General features: G+C 42.5%; 1 pseudogene; it reads left to right on the top strand.

The window, feature by feature from the left end:
* The first annotated feature begins 16,512 nt into the window (after window positions 1–16,512).
* LOC144219458 (small integral membrane protein 30-like) lies at window positions 16,513–16,675 on the top strand (annotated as a pseudogene).
* Window positions 16,676–17,607: the final 932 nt, after the last annotated feature.

A 17,607-nucleotide genomic window follows, 5' to 3' on the forward strand; every position in this document is an offset into this window, starting at 1 on the left:
GATAGATAGATAGATAGATAGATAGATAGATGATAGATAGATAGATACTACATAGATAATAGGTAGGTAGATAATAGATAGATGAGATTTTACATAAACTGTGAAATGACCTAAAGTCCCCATAAGCTCCCTTGGCAACAAACGTTGATCATCTGATAATTTATTACCAAATTGGATAATATTGGATAAAAATCCCCAAGTGACAAGAAACTTTGATTTGTTTTTGCTTTCATTGTACTGAAGTGACCAAGTGTGACACCACCCCACCACCCCAACTCCCCATAGATAGCTGCCTCTTGGGTCTGCAAGAGCCTCCAGACATCAGATTATTTACTGAGATGGGAATGGTGTTTTTCAGGGCAAAGGAAGGAAGAACGGAAGCTGGGATCTGTTTTTCCTCTCGGTCTTTGTAGTGGACCATACATATGCCCAAGGCATTTAATAGTTTGTAAAATCTGGAAATTATGTATGAAAATTAGACTCGGGTCTTTTTCACTTGAGAGTTTTGATCAAGTGACTAAGGGACCCTTAAAACTACACCACCTTGAATGCTGCTTATATTTGAAAATAAGATATTTTATATTGACTCAGGTTTAATACCACACATTTATGCCTTAATCCAAATGATCAATTGTGAGTTAGATGATAAAATCCCAAACAGGCTCATAAGAAGTAGAGTGACACGGATATCACATCACACTCGGTGCAAACTGGGGAAAGTTAACCACTGATGCCCCATTTCATATGAACAAGACTCACACATTATGGAAACCTACTGTTAAAAAAAAAAAGTGGGGGTTCAATTCAATAGCAAAATAAATCTCAATTTATTTGGTTTGCTCCTTTCTCTGACTTCAGCTCTTCTTTAGGGCCTGATACTGACCCCATCCTTGAGAGCTGTGCCCTTGAGAAGTGAGGTTTGGCTGTCTGAAGACACTGAGTATTTTGTTTGGAGAACCAGTTTCCTTCTTGTCTGGTGATTCTGTCCCTCCAGAGGGAAGGTGGCACCTCTCAGGTCAGGATCTTCATGAAAGTGCACTGGTCTCCATTCCTTCCAGAGAGCTTGTTAGAAGAACTTACACACATCACCTCCTCTCTAGGCAACATGTTGTTTTGTAACCTGCAGAGTTAAACAGAAAGAAGGATCTGGGGTGGGGGGGATGATCCTTGGCCATACGAAGTTGAGAGATTAAGGACCTCCAGTTTGTTACAAACAACAAACCTCCCAAGTGATGAGCTCGTGTTCTCCAAACAGAGAACTAGTATGAGTACCCAGTACAGGACTGACAAGGCGGGCACGTGACCTCCGTGTCTTCTCCAGTTCAATAGTAAACAACCAGGCTGCACCTACTGTCTCCTCAAACACAAAGAATGAAGTAGTTAAAAAAAAAAAAAAAAAAAGCAAGCAAACCAACCAACCTCTCTGACCATACTAGGTAGTGGTGAAAGTGGGGTTTTGAATCAAGGGTTTGATCCACAGGTAAGACAATGTAATTCTTGGCATGAACTTCAACAATGACTACATGAGCATCACACATTTAAACTTTTTCACAATATTTCATTGGTTTGTCAATAAAATGAAGACAAAAAGGGGCGCCTGGGTGGCTCAGTGGGTTAAGCGTCTGACTTGAGCTCAGGTCATGATCTTACGGTTGTGGGTTCGAGCCCCATGTCACGCTCTGTGCTGACAGCTCAGAGTCTGGAGCCTGTTTCAGATTCTGTGTCTCCCTCTCTCTCTGACCCTCNTTTTTTTTAATCAGGAGTAAAATATGCTACAAATGCATATGAGTTTGACACTGTACCATTGCCTCAGGGCACTAACAATATTAGATGATTTGGGGTTTTGAAGCAGTTTTGTTCATGCGTTCATGATCTATAGCCAAAGAGAGCAAATGGAGGGTGATTAAAGGTTTGGGAAAGTGAGGTGTACTAAGCAACGATGCAGCTTCCCTCTTTGTTGGTTTGTCTTTGAAAATGCACAGCTTCAGGATGGGAATGTCTCCAAGTTACATGGTCCTTTATCCCTTCCTCTTCTGCTGGCACCTCCCCCCTCCCTCCCCCCCCCCTCCACATTATCAATGCAGCGGCATTACCGCCTTCTGTTTCCCAAGTTCCCAGCCCCACACTTCCGAGGTGAGCTCGCCAACACTGGTCCTTGGGTCCCTGTGAAGATAAAGAGCCCGGGGAGCATTCGCAGCAAATGCAACGTTGAAACAGGTGAATGGCTTCAGCTTCCAGTTGCCCGGTGCCTGGGGACAGGTGCTGTACTGGACCCTCCAGTAAGTATTGCTTCCCGGGTCCTGATATGTTCATGAGCTCCGTTAGGAAAGAATTCCACCCAGATTTTCTGTTCACTCAAGACCCAAGATTCTGAAGCGCAGCTTTACTTGTTTTCCCAAGAATTTTTAAACTTAAAAAGAAACAGCTGGCGATAACAGAACGGATACGGCATGTGCTAATGGCATTGACAAGGCACTGTCGGGACCTGGGAGAAAGGGCCCATAAGCTGTGCTATGAAATGGACATAGGTGGAAGGAAAACTATGCTTTTCAGTGGTTCTATTATTTATAGACTGTTCCAGACATGTTGAAAAAGTCAGAAACGAGATTGATGGAAAGATCATTGGGAATCCAGTCACTAGCCCAGTTACTAAGTAATCCAAGGAATTTTATGTCATTAATTTTGACATAAAGTTGGCAAGATAGAGCTGACTATAATAAGTAGGAGAGGAGATCAGATTTTGGAAATCTAATAGGACTATATCAAGGAACATTCCCATCTTCTTAATACGTGTACATAGATCTCATTTAATTAAGGTCGCCAGGCCCAGCAAATAAAAATATAGGCATCCACTGCTTCAGATTCTGTGTCTCCCCCTCTCTCTCTGACTCTCCCCTGCTCACGCTCTGTCTTCAAAAATAAATAAAAACATTTTTTAAAAATTAGAAATATATATATAGGCATCCAGTTAAAATAGAATTCCAGTGAAAAAGCCAATAATTATTTTTAGTTTAAGTACTGTCCCATGCAATATTTGGAACACACTTACACTAAACAATTTACTCATTGTGACCTGAAAGTCAGATTTAATTTCAGCTATTATTTTACTAAGGCGTAATGCTTAATAGAGAAAGTAAAAATAAATTCAAAACTTTATTACTTGATTAATATCAATCATCCTAGATGTATAAAAATATATGTATATAATGGTGAAGAAGTGGGAATAAGACCCAAAAGCCCTGTCTGTATAAGCTAGTTAACTTCTGGGTCACCCTTTCCCCGTTAGTACATTGCAGGTATTCATATCTGTTCAGATTCCATTTTTCAGTTTTTGTGAAGATCAGATCAGACTTATGGTCAATGGCATGCTGTTAAATGTTTAACAATGGAGTCTCTGTAGACAATGGAGAGAGAGAAAGAGAGAGAGAGAGAGAGACAGAAGTGGAGACAGAGAGGGGGAGAAAAAGGAAGGAAAGAAGGAAGGGAGAGAGAGAGAGAGAGAGAGAAACCCCCTTGACCTATAGAGCACTTGCCAATTTCTCTGCTGTAAGTGCACATGACCAATTTCACACTGCCGATTTGATGCTACTGAATGCAAAACCGGAAGTAGCAACATGTTATTTCCAGGTCACAGATAAAACAGAAAAAATAACTTCACCTCAAGAGCACAGGTAATAAAAATGTAATCAAGTTGTGATGGGCACTGATTATTTATTATCTTTATTTTTATATGTAATTCATTTACCCCTAAATGTATACAATGTGATACTTAGGATGGCTGTATGTAACATCCAGCTTACATATTCCTGACAATGTAACAATCCGGCTCTACGAGCTGTACAGGACAGCTCTTGCGCATCACTGCTTAGGACTCCACAAATGGCTGTCTGAATGAACATTACTAACACTCACTCGACAAGCCAACCTTTACTGAAGTCACCATGTAAGAGCCATGACACCACGCTCCTTGGGAGAGACAGACCTAACAAGGCTCACGGTGCTGTTGCGAACCACCCGCAGCCCTCCAAGGTGGCAGGTCCTCGTGAAGGCGACGGCTTCTCGCCAGGTGGAGGGCGGCGCTGCCATCACGCACGCTAGTGCGGAGCAGCAGGGACTGGGCCAAGGGTACGCGTAGCAGAGCTTATATTGCCCTGCTCTGGCAGGACAAGTTGTGTTCTTTCCGGGGCTTTATGGGAAGGAATCCACTTCCTTACTCTTTCCAGAAACTGTAAGCCACTGTGTTCCTTGGCACCATCTTTTAAGCCAGCAGAATGGCATCTTCAACCAAATCTTTCTCTCCCTCTCTCTCTCTCTCTCTCTCCCACCTCCCTCTTTTCTCATATAAAGACCCTTCTGATGACATTAATAGTCTTCCCAACTCAAGCCCTTTAACCTACATCTGCAAAGTCCGTTTTGCCACGTGAGGTAACGTATTCACCAGTTCTAAAGATTAGCACCTGAACATCTTTAGGGGGGCTTTATTCAGTCCACCACATGAGGCTCTTGCTATAATATCATCTTTGAGTCTATGTAAAAATCAGTCTTAAAATGGCTTCCAGCTGTATTAATACCTAGATTCCTAAAACAAAGCCCTAAAACAATCTACTTTGTATTAAATTCTTGGGAAGGGGCATAAACTCATGTATTTCCTATAGTCGTATACTTCCAGAATCTCTGAACAGGTGGAAATTCTCATACACATTTACGGTCCAAAAAAGAAAGATTTCTTTTGCTAAATTTATGTTAATTAACATTCATGCATCTCGAGGTGGGGGGCGGGGGAATAGATTAAATGCAAATAAAAAGTAAAGGAGGTAGAGGAAAGGGAAGACATTGCCAAAGTATAACAAAAAGTCCCAGCATTTGAATTTTTTGCCAGGGTTATTGAGGTATAATTGCCAAAACTGTTAGATATTTCAAATGTACAATGTCATGATGTGATATATGTATCCTTTGTGAAAGGATTCCCCCCATAGAGTTGATTAACATGGCTTATATTAAATTCTGCTCTTAATGGGAACCATAATTATAATCAGGAGGCTTACATTTTTAAGTCTCACACAACGTACAGTGAAATAGACTTATGTGCAGTCTGGTCTGCTGACAGCAGGAGTGGATGAAAGTTCCCAGCATGGGCAGGAGTCAAGGTATAAATGTCCAAAGGGGATCCCAAAGCCTGGTTCTCTAAGGGCACGTGGCAAGAATGCTCTCACAGCACCTGGAGGTAAGCCTCCCATCCCCCACCATTCCCACACGCTTCCCGATCTGCGTCATGATTCTAGGGCCCCACTCTGGCTTTGCCTCATGGTCTGCCCATCTCATGTCTAAATGCTTCTTTGAGTCTAGGGAGAGCAATGTGTCAGAAAAGAAGGGGATGCATTTTACTCACTCAGCATCAAAATGTGAAAGAGATTGGCTTACCCTGAAATATGCCCCCCAATCACACACTCAAGCCATAAAACCCAGTGTCTCAGAATGCATCCATATTTGGAGAGAGGCTTGTTAAAAAGGTAAGTAAGCTGAAATGAGGCCACTGAGGGGGACCCTGATCCACCTTGTTTTTTACGACGGGCGGCCTTAAAATGAGATGAAACTTGGACACAGACAGTCACAGAAGGCAGACGAAGTGAGGACCCAGGGAAAGATGATCCCTGCAAGCCAAGGAGAGAAGCCCTGGAAGAAAGCCACCCTACTGATGCCTCCAAACCAGCCTCCAGAACTTGGGACAATGGATTTCTTTTGTTTAAGCCTCTGGTCTGTGTGATTTGGCTACAGCAGAGCTGCCTAATTCAGGGATCAAAGGGTGGCACCGAGGAAGCCAATCAGCCTATGGAAAAGTCTAAAAACAAACATGGCCTCGAGCACAAATCCTAGTCTTGATGGGGACTCAGTGAGAACTGTATTTGAAAGCAGGCTGACAGTCCTGAGGCCATTCAGCAGGCAACTGAAGAACATCGCAGCTTCCAAAACTGAGCTTCCTGTTGCTACCCCCAAACATCACAGCATGTCCTGACTCAGCCCATGTTCCTGCTAAGACAGGCCGGAAGGGTCCATGCGCTCTACCCCCAGCTCCAGGTGAGCTCTGGGTGGAAGGCATCCCCATCTCTCTGTTCCCCTTCAGCCCCCACTCTGTGCAAACCCGTCCATTAGCCCCCAGCCCTCTTCAAGGATCATGCCTTTCCTGGGCACCTCAGGAGCCTGGGAATGTTCTCTCCAGTCCTATTTGGGGGTGCAGAAACTCAACAATCTGATAAGTGAGATGGAGAATGTGATTTTTTTAAAATTCCGTAACCAAGTGCCTTAACTTTGCTTACTGAGTGGAATAGTGTCCCCCAAAGTCATATTCTCCTGAAACTTCAGAATGTGAGCTTATGTGGAAATAGAGTCTTTGCAGATATGATCAAAGTAAGGATGGAGGTGAGGTCATACAGAATTAGGGTGGACTCCAATTCCAAAGAGCATGTCCTTTTAAAAGACAGGACAGAGAAGAATCCCATGGTCTAGTGCAGGCAGAGATGGGAAGGATGCATCCATGGGCCAAGGAACACCAACCATTGCCAGCAGCCACCGGAAACAAAGAGACGTGGAATAAATTCTCCCTCAGAGCGACTGGAAGGAACAAGCCATGCCCACACATTGATTTCTTACTTCTAGTCTCCAGAAGAGTAAGAGGGTACATTTCTCTTGTTTTAAGGCGCTCTGTTTGCCGTAATTTGCAATAGCAGTCCCAGAAAACTAATGTATTTGTTTAGGTAAGATTACATCTAATTGTAACGGAGAATCTGACCTCATTCTTTAATTTTTTTAGTGTTTATTTTTGAGAGAAAGAGAGTGAGCAGGGGAGGGGCAGAGAGAGGGAGATGCAGAATCTGAAACAGGCTCCAAGCTCTGAGCTGTCAGCACAGAGATTGACATAGGACTCGAACCCACAAACTGGGGGATCATGACCTGAGCTGAAGTCGGACGCTTAGCTTACTGAGCCACCCAGGTGGCCCTGACCTCTTTCTTGACCTTTACTGTAGACCCCCTTTCCTGCCTTATACAACCTTCCTCTCTGGTGTTACATCTGGACAGATTGTTACTTCAGTATTCTTACCAGATTGCTGGGTTTCTGCTTCCCTAAACTGACACCAGAAAGAGCCGAGTGATTCTGACAACCTTGTCCAATGACGGCACCATAGATCTGGTGACATACCAGTTTTGACAAGTTTAACTTAATTAGAACGCAGATGATGGCAGCAGTGTAACATAAGAAAAAGAAAAACTCCCTTGAGTCTACATTGTGACTGAGCAGTTCTCAGCATTTCTCTCTTCGTTCCAGCGTTGGCTCACCACAAGACCCAGGCTTGGGGTTTACGTCTTCTGGCCAGATGCTAAATTAAGTTTGAAGACATTTCAGGGATTCATTATTGATCAGGCGTTTGGCACCTGGAGGAGGAACTAAAGAACCAGCAGCTGTGGCTTCAAAGGTGCCATCTCTGAGCCAAGAGCCACCAAAAATAACAAGTAAACTTTTCTGATCTACGTGTCCTTGATGAATCAAAGCCAGCTGCTGCCCTGGGCTCTAACCAGAGATGATTAAGGAAAGCAGGGCACGCAAGGGCTTCTCCAGCTCTTTGCGTGGAAGAAATGGGTGGCCAGGTTGACATTTCACATTAAGTGATAATAATATATCTATGAAGATGTGAAAATGTCTCCCTTAAGGCCTGCGTCTGTCACAGATTTTTTTGTTGCACGTGACTAAAAACCTGACCCGGGCTTCAGAAAGCAAAATGGAATTCATTTACTCCTGTAATGGAAGAGTCCAGAAGTCAGCAGACTCCAGGCATGGCTGGATTCAGGCACCAGGTCAAGTTACCATGGGCCTGTTTGTCTGTATCTCTCAATTGTCTCCACCCGTCCTGGCTGCCATAATCAAGTTCAGATGTAATAAAACTTCCAAGAAATCTGTCTTCTCAGTTTCAAATCCATGAAGCAATAATAAGTCAAAGAAGCCACAGCAAAAATCCCAGGGCATCTCATTAGTCATTGTGGGGTCACATGCTCATTCCTGAATGAGTTATTAGAGATGGAAGAATGGAAAGCAGTAGAGACAAGAGACACGAAGTATTTAAAAATTATCGTGTACGAAGCACCACACTAAAGCCTTTATTGCTTGTGGGGCTCTATCATCATGGGGATGAGTAGGTACCAAGAGGTTGTCCTGACCAGCTCTGTCCACTGGATAAGTTCTTTTTGTGAATATTTTTTATTTTTTTGAAAATTTTTAATGTTTTATTTATTTCTGAGAGAGAGACAGTTGTGAGCAGGGAAGGTCAGAGAGAGAGGGAGACAAAGAATCCGAAACAGGCTCCAGGCTCTGAGCTGGCAGTCAGCACAGAGCCTGACATGGGGCTCGAACCCACCAAATGTGAGATCATGACCTGAGCCGAAGTCAGATGCTCAAACGACTGAGCCACTCAGGCGCCCCTTTGTAAATGTTTTTTAATGTTTATTTATTTATTTTGTGAAAGAGACAGAGAGTGAGAGAGCGTGCACCTGCATGAGCAGGGGAGAGGCAGAGAGAGAGAAAGAGAATTGCAAGCAGACTCTGAACTGTCAGTGTTATTTTGTTATTAAAATGGTTTAAAATATTAAAAAACATTTGATCACACAGCCAAGGCAAGAGAATCTCAGAGAAGTTAAAAAACTTGTCTAAGTTCACATGGTTAGCTGTGGGATTTGGAGGATTGTGTTGGCCTTTGGAGTCTTATACTTGAGTTGTAGTGGAGCTTGGGAGCCATCTAGTCCAAAGCAGAGTCCAATTTACAGCATCCCTGACAGACAGTCACCCAGATGTTGTCACCCTTCCAGGGAAGCATGCCAAATTACATCAGCCGGAACTAACACAAAAAGGTGCAAGAAAGTTTCCTCTTGTGTTGATCTTGTGTCTATTTCACATATAAATTCTCTTCTCTCTGCTCTTAGACGCTGAGACCGAATGATTCAGCCTAAGTATTCTTTCAGTGTTTTCAATAGTCACATCATGTGCTAGGTGCATCCTAACCTTGAATCAGCTAAAACTCCAGGTTGTTTTTATTTTGGGAGGTTTAGCTGGTTTTGTTTTTGCAAGTGTGAGTTACTATTATTAGGACGCACTCTCCTTTAACTGGATCTATGCATCTGATCTCCTCAATTGCACTTGGATTGCACCTTGTTTGTTTCAGCCCTGCCTTTTGGCCTCTTGAGTCAGCACTGAAGCATTTGTCACTGTCATAAACCTGACCTTGTTGGGGTGCCTGGGTGGCTCAATCGGTTAAGCGTCCAACTTCAGCTCAGATCATGATCTCACAGGTCGTGGGTTCGAGCCCTGCATCAGGCTCTTTGCTAACAACTCAGAGCCTGGAGCCTGCTTCACATTCTAAGTCTTCCTCTCTCTCTGCTCCTGCCCTGCAACCACTCTGTCTCTCTCTCTCAAAAATGAATAAACATTTAAAAGTTTTTAAGAAAAATTTTAAAAATTTAAAAAAGAAAATAAACTTGACCTTGTCAGGCTTCACTCGGGTCCCGTGTTCAATAGGAGAGGGAGCCTGTTCAGGGATGTGGAATTCCAGGCAACTTTTCAGAAGTGAACAATTTTATCAGCAGAGAATGTTGCTCAACTTGGTGTTAGCAGGATGGACGATTTATGCTCCTCAGCTTGTAATTGCCCTCCAGATTGTCATTCATTACAGCGGATACATTAGACAAGTGTCAGCACCTCAGTCTTAACGCGGTCACAATGTTCTGTCCTTTATGGGGCAGCCTTCTAAGCTTGGGGCTGTCTCCCTCATAAGTGAACTCGAACAGGTCACTTTCTTGTCAGAACCTCAGTTGCCCCCATTGGCAAAATAAAAGTATTATATTAGACAGACCTTTAGGTCCCTTCCCGTGAACTTATTCCGATACCTACAGTTTTGCTTTTCACAAAACAAAAACCTCGACAAAGGGTTCACTTGTTATAATGCCTTGGTTTTGAGTTTAGACATGATTTGGAAACACCCTCAATGTCCCGCAAATATAAACAAAGTCTAGTTCGATGTCTCACCTATTATGTCCACAGCCCATCCGTTTACTTGCTTGTTTTCTTTCATTCTCTCTCATCCCCTTTCAAAGGTTTGCATAACACACGTAGCTTCTGCTCTGTCCATATAAATCTCCCTGAGTATCTCTTGGTGATGAGAGAAGCAGACCATTCAGACATTCGAATATATACCTCTGCTCTGAGCAGTTCACATCAGACACTCCAAGTGCTATGCTTTGAATTGCAGACCAGAAATAAGTTATTTTCTGTTAAAAAGAGAAAAAATCAATGACACTTTATTAAAGCAGCATTTCCCATCTTCCATGACCACATCTTGTCTAGTAGACTCCTGAGAGCTGCTTTCCTATTGCCACTAGCATCCTGGCTCAACTGACACAGGTAAGAGTCTATCGGGATTTCCATTATAAGCCACCACTGCTCACGCTCCTTAAAACGATGAGCATTTACCCATAAAAAAAAATGGCCCTTGTCTCTGCACCACACCAAGGGTGATCATCTTTCAAAAGAATGTGTGGGTACATGTTCTGAATGTAAGGGAATGAGAAGTTACAGAATTAATGAAACCAGATGCTGTTTCAAACCTCCTATGAGGGAAAGACATTTGTCAACTGAATTGGCCCTATAGCTTGATTACAAACGTCCGTCCCCGGAAATGTTGATGAAGCTTGGAAACTTGTTCAGAAAATATATGATTTGTATAGTGCTGACACAGTCATTAAAATAGCCAATAACAATCACTGACTAACAAGAGGTTTTATTTCAAACCGAAAAATTTAATACAGTTGACAAGAGCGAGAGATAAGACCTGGAATAACAAATGCCTTCTCTTTTTTCTGGTCTTCGGCATCAATCCATGACATACACAGATGGAATTCAGGCAAGGATGCTGATCGACTTGGAAGAGCCTATTTAAACTTACCCCTCCTTTATTTGATAAAGCAATATGTAATTTTTCACATACATCTTTGGTGATAATCCACTACTCAATCAAATAATAATACAATCAAGACAATGAGTCTTCCAAATAAGTGTAGTTGACTGGCTGATGAGAAGAAAAAGGAGGTGTTTGCAGGACTGTTAGGAAGGTTATGGAAACAGAATTGTGGGTAAGGCTCAGGACACAGGACCTAAAACCCAGCCACGGGGCTGCCTGGGCACAGAGGACACGGCTGTGTCGGCACAGCCCACCCACGTGACTTCTGCACCGTGGAGAGACCTTGCCAGACAGCTGTGGGAGAATGGATTCTCCCTAGAGCTTCCCTTCTTGAGTCACTTACTTCCCAACTGAAACATCCCATGGCAGAGGCTGTTGGGTTGAATCCAAGCACCTACGCTGCTGCCTCAAAGACCGCACAGGGTGCAAGTCTTCAGGTCTCTGCCTTGGGAAGGCTTGGACTTAGATTAAGTCCAAGCAAAGCTGTCCGAACAGTGCCACCCTCTAGAAAATCTGACAAATGCCCACATTTACCCACGGGCATTCATCAGTGAGCCAGGAGAAGCTCTGAGGAAGACATCTAGCAGGCAGAATGCTGTGGTCAACCAGATCACTGCTGTTTCTGTCTATTCCATGCTTCTCCCAAGGCCCAACCTTCATCCCATCCAATGGATCACTGTCAATATCCAGGGCCAAGATGGAGTAACAGAGGCTGGATTTACCACTGCCACCCCTCCTGCACCCCTCCCAACCTTAAACACCTAGAAGACTAGACCAAATATATGCAAAGGGTTTGGACAAAGGCCTGCACTGGATTATGGTCCATGAGAAGAAGGAAATGAGGTGACCCCAGTGATTACATCAGCACATGGCCAGGGAACAGAGAGGAAAACAGGGCCTGTCTGAGTTGAGGAGAGCTCGAAGTTTAGGAGGGCCAAAAAGGCCTGAATTTGTAGCACAGATACAGGAGACAAGGCAATTGCAGAGAGTCAGGTTGGACAGGGTACCTCTGCCTCTGATCCTGAAAAGTTCTGGCCCTTGTCCTTCCTTCCTAGACTCCTCCCAGACCCTGTGTCCTTATCTTTACACAGTCTTCAGACATGTTAGGGAACAGCTATTAGGCTAGAGATTTCCTCCGTTAGCACAGTGTGGTCCAAGAGCTATCCACCATTTGACTGGACATGAGTGTTTTCCAAGCATCTTAAGACATACTTTTTAAAAAAGATCATCCTTGGGGCACCTGAGTGGCTCAGTTGATTAAGCGTATGATTCTTGATTTTGGTTCAGGTCATGATCTTATGGTCCCTGAGTTCAAGCCCTGCATTGGGCTCCATGCTGGTGGTGTGAAACCTGCTTCAGATTCTCTCTCTCTCCCTCTCTCTATCCCTCACCTGCTTTGTACACACACACTCTTTCTCTCTCTCTCTCTCAAAATAAATAAATAAATTTAAAAAATTTTTAAAAGATCATCCTTTGAGTCCCTTCTCCAAATATATTCATTAATTCAGTCTAAAAACGTCTTCTCACCAGCCCTTCTGCACCAAGTATTATGCTAAGTGGAGAGACACCCTTAACCCTTACAGAAATTAGCCTAGTAAGGAGCATAGCTCTGACTCACACTCTGTGAGGTAAGGTTTGGACAGCCATATTTTCAGGGGGTAACCCTTGCCCCATATCCTGGGCACATCTTTCTCTAACATTTTCTGATAACTGCAGGCATCTTGAGTACCCACAGCACCAACATGCTAATCTGCTCTGGGATTATTCAGTAACCACTTTGTACTGATCTATACAACTTAATTGCTTTAAACACATGCAGACAAAGACAGGCCGGCTAATGTTTCCCTCTCTGGTGCAGTAGATATTGGTTGAGTTCTGACCACTAAGCACTCACTCACTCTGCTTCTGGTAATAATGGCACAATTTTCCTGTGGGTACCACTTCCTCCCTCACCCTCTAATGATGTGCAATGGGTGGAGGTGGCCCTGGCCCTGGCCCCAGGACTCATATCTGACCAACCAGAGTATGGTGTTTCCCTCATCGCTGTGAATGGTTCAGAAATGATCACATCATTCAATCAGAACCAATGAAATGCAAGAAGACTTTTCTTGAGTGTTCTTTAGCAATAAAGGAGATAAGAGCCAGTTGCTTGCAAAGATCACAAGAGTCCTTAGAATGAAGCCAAAGTAACAGAAGTCAGAGCCAGAAATGGAGAGAAACCTATCCCCTTCTGGTCATGTTAGAATGCCTTGGCAGAACCTCACCTTGACTTTTTTAATAAATGAACCAATAAGTCCCCATTTCTGGCTTAACATTGAGTTGACATTTCTATCACTTATTATTGAAGAGCCAAGCCCCACCTGAAACAGGTCTACTCTTAAGTTTTTCAAGATGTTCAAGTTTTTTAAGAATGCTTAATTTTTTTATGCCAAAGTTTGGGTTGCGTTTTCCAATACTTGCTATTAAAAATCTTCCTAACGTGCCAAAAGAGTAACTTCTCTGCCTCATTTTCTGCTGATTCTTCCCAAAATGTTTTACTGCCTGCTCATCACTGAGGAAGACAGATCATTTTTAAAGATCTTTTAAGCGTGGTCTCAGGCTGTCCCTAATTCTTGAAGCAATGTCATGGGAGATACTGAATGACATTAGACAAGTTATTTGGAGTATTTTGTTTTCACACATGCCAACATACATCATGAATTTCCAAGGTTTATTTGGCAATTAAACACAGCTTTTACATGACAACACTTTCATGCTAGGAAATTTGTGTTCTAAAGAATCCTAGTTAAAGTATTATACTTCTAGCCATTCCAGAAAGATTAATGGAATAAGGTACATTGACTAGATCTGGGTTATGAGATGTGTGATAACTGGAACCTGATGACATTTTTCCCAAGGTAAGATCTCCAAGGTTTCATGGAAGATGCTGGAGGGACATAGAAGGAAAGACTTTGGGAACTGCATAATAACATTGGACACTCGATGAAGTGGGAATCAGAGTAAACAGAGAGTCAGAAAGAGCAGGAAAGGGGGGCACCTGGGTGGCTTACTTGGTTAAGCGTCCGACTTTCACTTAGGTCATGATCTCACAGTTCGTGGGTTCGAGCCCCATGTCGGGCTCTGTGCTGACAGCCAGCTCAGAGCCTGGAGACTATTTCAGAGTCTGTATCTCCCTCTCTCTCTGACCCTCCCCTGCTCACACTGTCTCTCTCTCTCTCTCCTAGAAATAAATTAAAATATTGAAGAAAAAAAAAAAGAAAGAGCAAGAAAGGGAAGGTGGGGAAACACTTTACATGGTGCTTAGAATAATCTTTGGGAATTACAGATGAACAGAGATTTCCTCATTCTATTAATATTTATTGGTAATGAGACAAGCATCTCTCATTTTGGACTTAAATCCCCTTAAGTCCAAAAACAATTTAGTTAAAAAATTTAGTAACAGAGATCTTTCTCAAGCCAACAGAAACTTAAATAAATGAATTGACATTCTCAAATAATCAGTGTGGGAAGAAATTTCTCCAGCCAGCTTTTGCATAATTTTAAGTGGTTGTCCTTAAATGGGACCAGAGCACTTACACTGTTTACTAAGAAATGGGAGAGACATGATGGATAAGTGAGAAGTCAACACGTTTATAAGTAAACCTACAGATAGTGACACAACTTGCTACTTCTTCTTTAAGATATTATAGGACTTGTGTCTGTTGGAGTTTTAACTGATTTCCATTGTACTTGTAATATTAAATATGCTACTTGAACAGACAATACTTTTAAACATAAAAATTGATAAACGTATTCGCTCTGGGACTGCAGTGGAGATGTGGTGCCATGCCAGCCACTGAGTGCGCAACGGGGCATTTGTCAGGCTGCCAGAATCCCCGTATCTTCTCCTATCTTGTCTCATTACTCATCCAGATTTGAGAGCTGGTGTTATCATGTACACGCTGTACATTCCCTTGAAATATTAAAGGTATATAATCATTACTCCTGTTTAGGTCCTCTTAAAATGACTGAGTAAGAATAGGACACATGTAGAAGTGGAAGGCAGAAACAAGAGACGGAAAATATAGTTGGACTCTAAAAACTAGAAAAGAGCAGGCAATGGATTCTAGCCTGAAGCCTCCAGAAGGGAGGCAATCCTACAAGTGCATTTTGTCCCGGTAGGGCTCACTCCAGGCATCCGATCTCCAGAACTGTAAGATCAGGGATTTGTGGTGTTTGCAGCCCCTGAGTTTGTAGTATTTGTTATAGCAGCAATAGGAAACTCATACAGGCTCCATCCCACCTGGGCCCACCAGACTTCCTCTCATGCATGCCTATTTTAAACAATAATTTACCTAGAGGATATTAAAGCACACTGAGTAACAGTGGGAAATATTTTTTTACCTCTGTTTTGAATGTTACTTATGTCACTCTATTCAGGTTAAATATGGTGGAATGGGTACCTTTTCTGAAAACACCAGAATTGTCTTTAAAACAAGACAGACTTCCAAGTTGGTTAATGCTCTACGTATCCAAAAACAATGCATTTTAAAGATGAAGGTCAACATTACAGTTTTATAAAAATATCCTGGGGTGCCTGGCTCAGTCAGTTAAGCAGAGCCTGGAGCCTACTTCAGATTCGGTCTCCCTCTTTCTCTGCCCCTCCCCCACTTGCACTCTGTCTCTCTCTCTCTCTCAAAAATAAACATTTTTTAAAAATGTTTCAATAAAATTATCCAATGAGAGCAAAAACCTTATAACAATTAGTGAAATTTATGTGAGGCCCCGTTCTTATCAGAAAGGGATCTCCTCAACGTGTTCGTATAAACCAGCATATCTTAATGTGTAATTTTGTTATTCTATTTCTGCTAGGTCTAAAAACGAACCAACTAGCAGCAAAAGATTTAGATTCTTGGGAGGGCCAACCATTCATCTCCCTGATAAGTTGTCAACCAACTTATTGATCAATGTATCCATATATACTCATTGACAATTTCTAATAGAGACGGTTAGGGAAGTACAAAGAAGTAAAATGCCTGTTCTCAAGGGATTTGCACATAATGTACTCAGAGCTCCTTTCACATGGTAAAAATGGGGGCAAAAGAAGACTATAGGGTATTGAGACCTGGAAAAACTAGTTTAGGATCTTCCAATAAAAGACAAGCGCTGAGGAATAAAATCATATCAGAGTCGATTAATTAAACTTGTATGAAAATAAGCACCATACTGAGCAGTGATTGACAATCGTTCTACAATTAGATCAGATATATTAAAGCACATTAAAATAAACTGTAACTGGGTGTTTTTATTTGTTTAAATTTTCTCTAAACTATGCACTATTTTTAAAAAATATTCATTGGTGATCAGGCCATTCCTGTAACGGCTGCTTCCAGGAAGGCTCTGTCACGTGGAATCTCTTAGCCTCAGCATCTGGAACTCCAGCAAGGGAGTATTTCAAATCAGATAGAATTATACATAAATACTTTCTCTGAAATTTTCTGCCCTCAAGATCCAGATACCTGAAGATCCCAACATCATGGCTTCAGTTTCCGCACAGATGTTCTTGGTGCTCATTTCACTGCTTTTGGTGCTGCCTGTTGTTGAAGCAGTAGAAGCTGGAGACGCAGTCGCTTTCTTGTTAGGTGTGGCGTTAGTGCTTGTTTGGGGTATATGCACGAAAGAGAAATGGACAAATGTGATTTCGATGGACCTTCTGAATCAGACCTTGCCCAGAAAACCTTTGTGAATTATTGAGGTTAAAAACTGATCTTTAGTGTCTGAAAGTTCACAAGAAATAGGGTATTTTCACATTCTTGTCTCCCTGCAAATGGAAACAAACTGATACTGAAGAGCCTAAGTAATGTCATTTTGAGATTAAGGCCTCCATTAAGAACAACCTCAGGCTACATGTAGCCCCAGTTCCAGAAAAAGCCTCAGATTGTTCAAGGCTAAAACCACCCTCCGACCGCTCTCAGATAAGCTAAACATTCCTGTGGTCTGAGTCAGGGCTGGGAACTGCAGACAAATTAACCAATTACTCACCACTTGCCTAAACCCCACGTAGGCCCTTTGAACTCACCTCATAATTAGTCATTTTCAAAAGATACTCAAAGGTCATGATTGGGTCCCCGCCAAAGGTAACAGACACCTCACAGATACTGAATGGTCAAAGCTGTTACCATGGGTGCTGTACAATTGTAATTGGAGCTTATGTAATGATGCTGTACATACAACATGTACACTGTAACACCCCCATCCCTTACTCCTTAAAAACCCTGCTCACTATTGTTCGGGGCTTCACCCTGCTGCCACGACACCGGGAGATGGGTGAGCCCCTCCTAGAGCTTGTAATAAAGACCCTTTTGTACTTGCATCGGTGTCGGCTCCTTGGTGGTCTCTGGGGACTCACGAATCGGACACAACAATACATGTTAAATGGGGAAAACAAGTTTTCACAACAAAAGATGCACTGAAAAAAAGCAGTCTGTAATTCATATGTATTAGTTAGAAACAGGCTCAAAGAAGTCAGGTGACTGAAATTTACATATTATTTCAAAGTTTTGGAATTCTCAAAGCGCATGAAATCGGAAGAAGGAAACCCTTATCCAGAATTTTAGGAAATTACCACTGC

The sequence above is a fragment of the Crocuta crocuta genome, unplaced genomic scaffold, assembly GCF_008692635.1.
Source record: "Crocuta crocuta isolate KB4526 unplaced genomic scaffold, BGI_CrCroc_1.0 scaffold89, whole genome shotgun sequence".
In the NCBI taxonomy this organism is placed as follows: domain Eukaryota; kingdom Metazoa; phylum Chordata; class Mammalia; order Carnivora; family Hyaenidae; genus Crocuta; species Crocuta crocuta.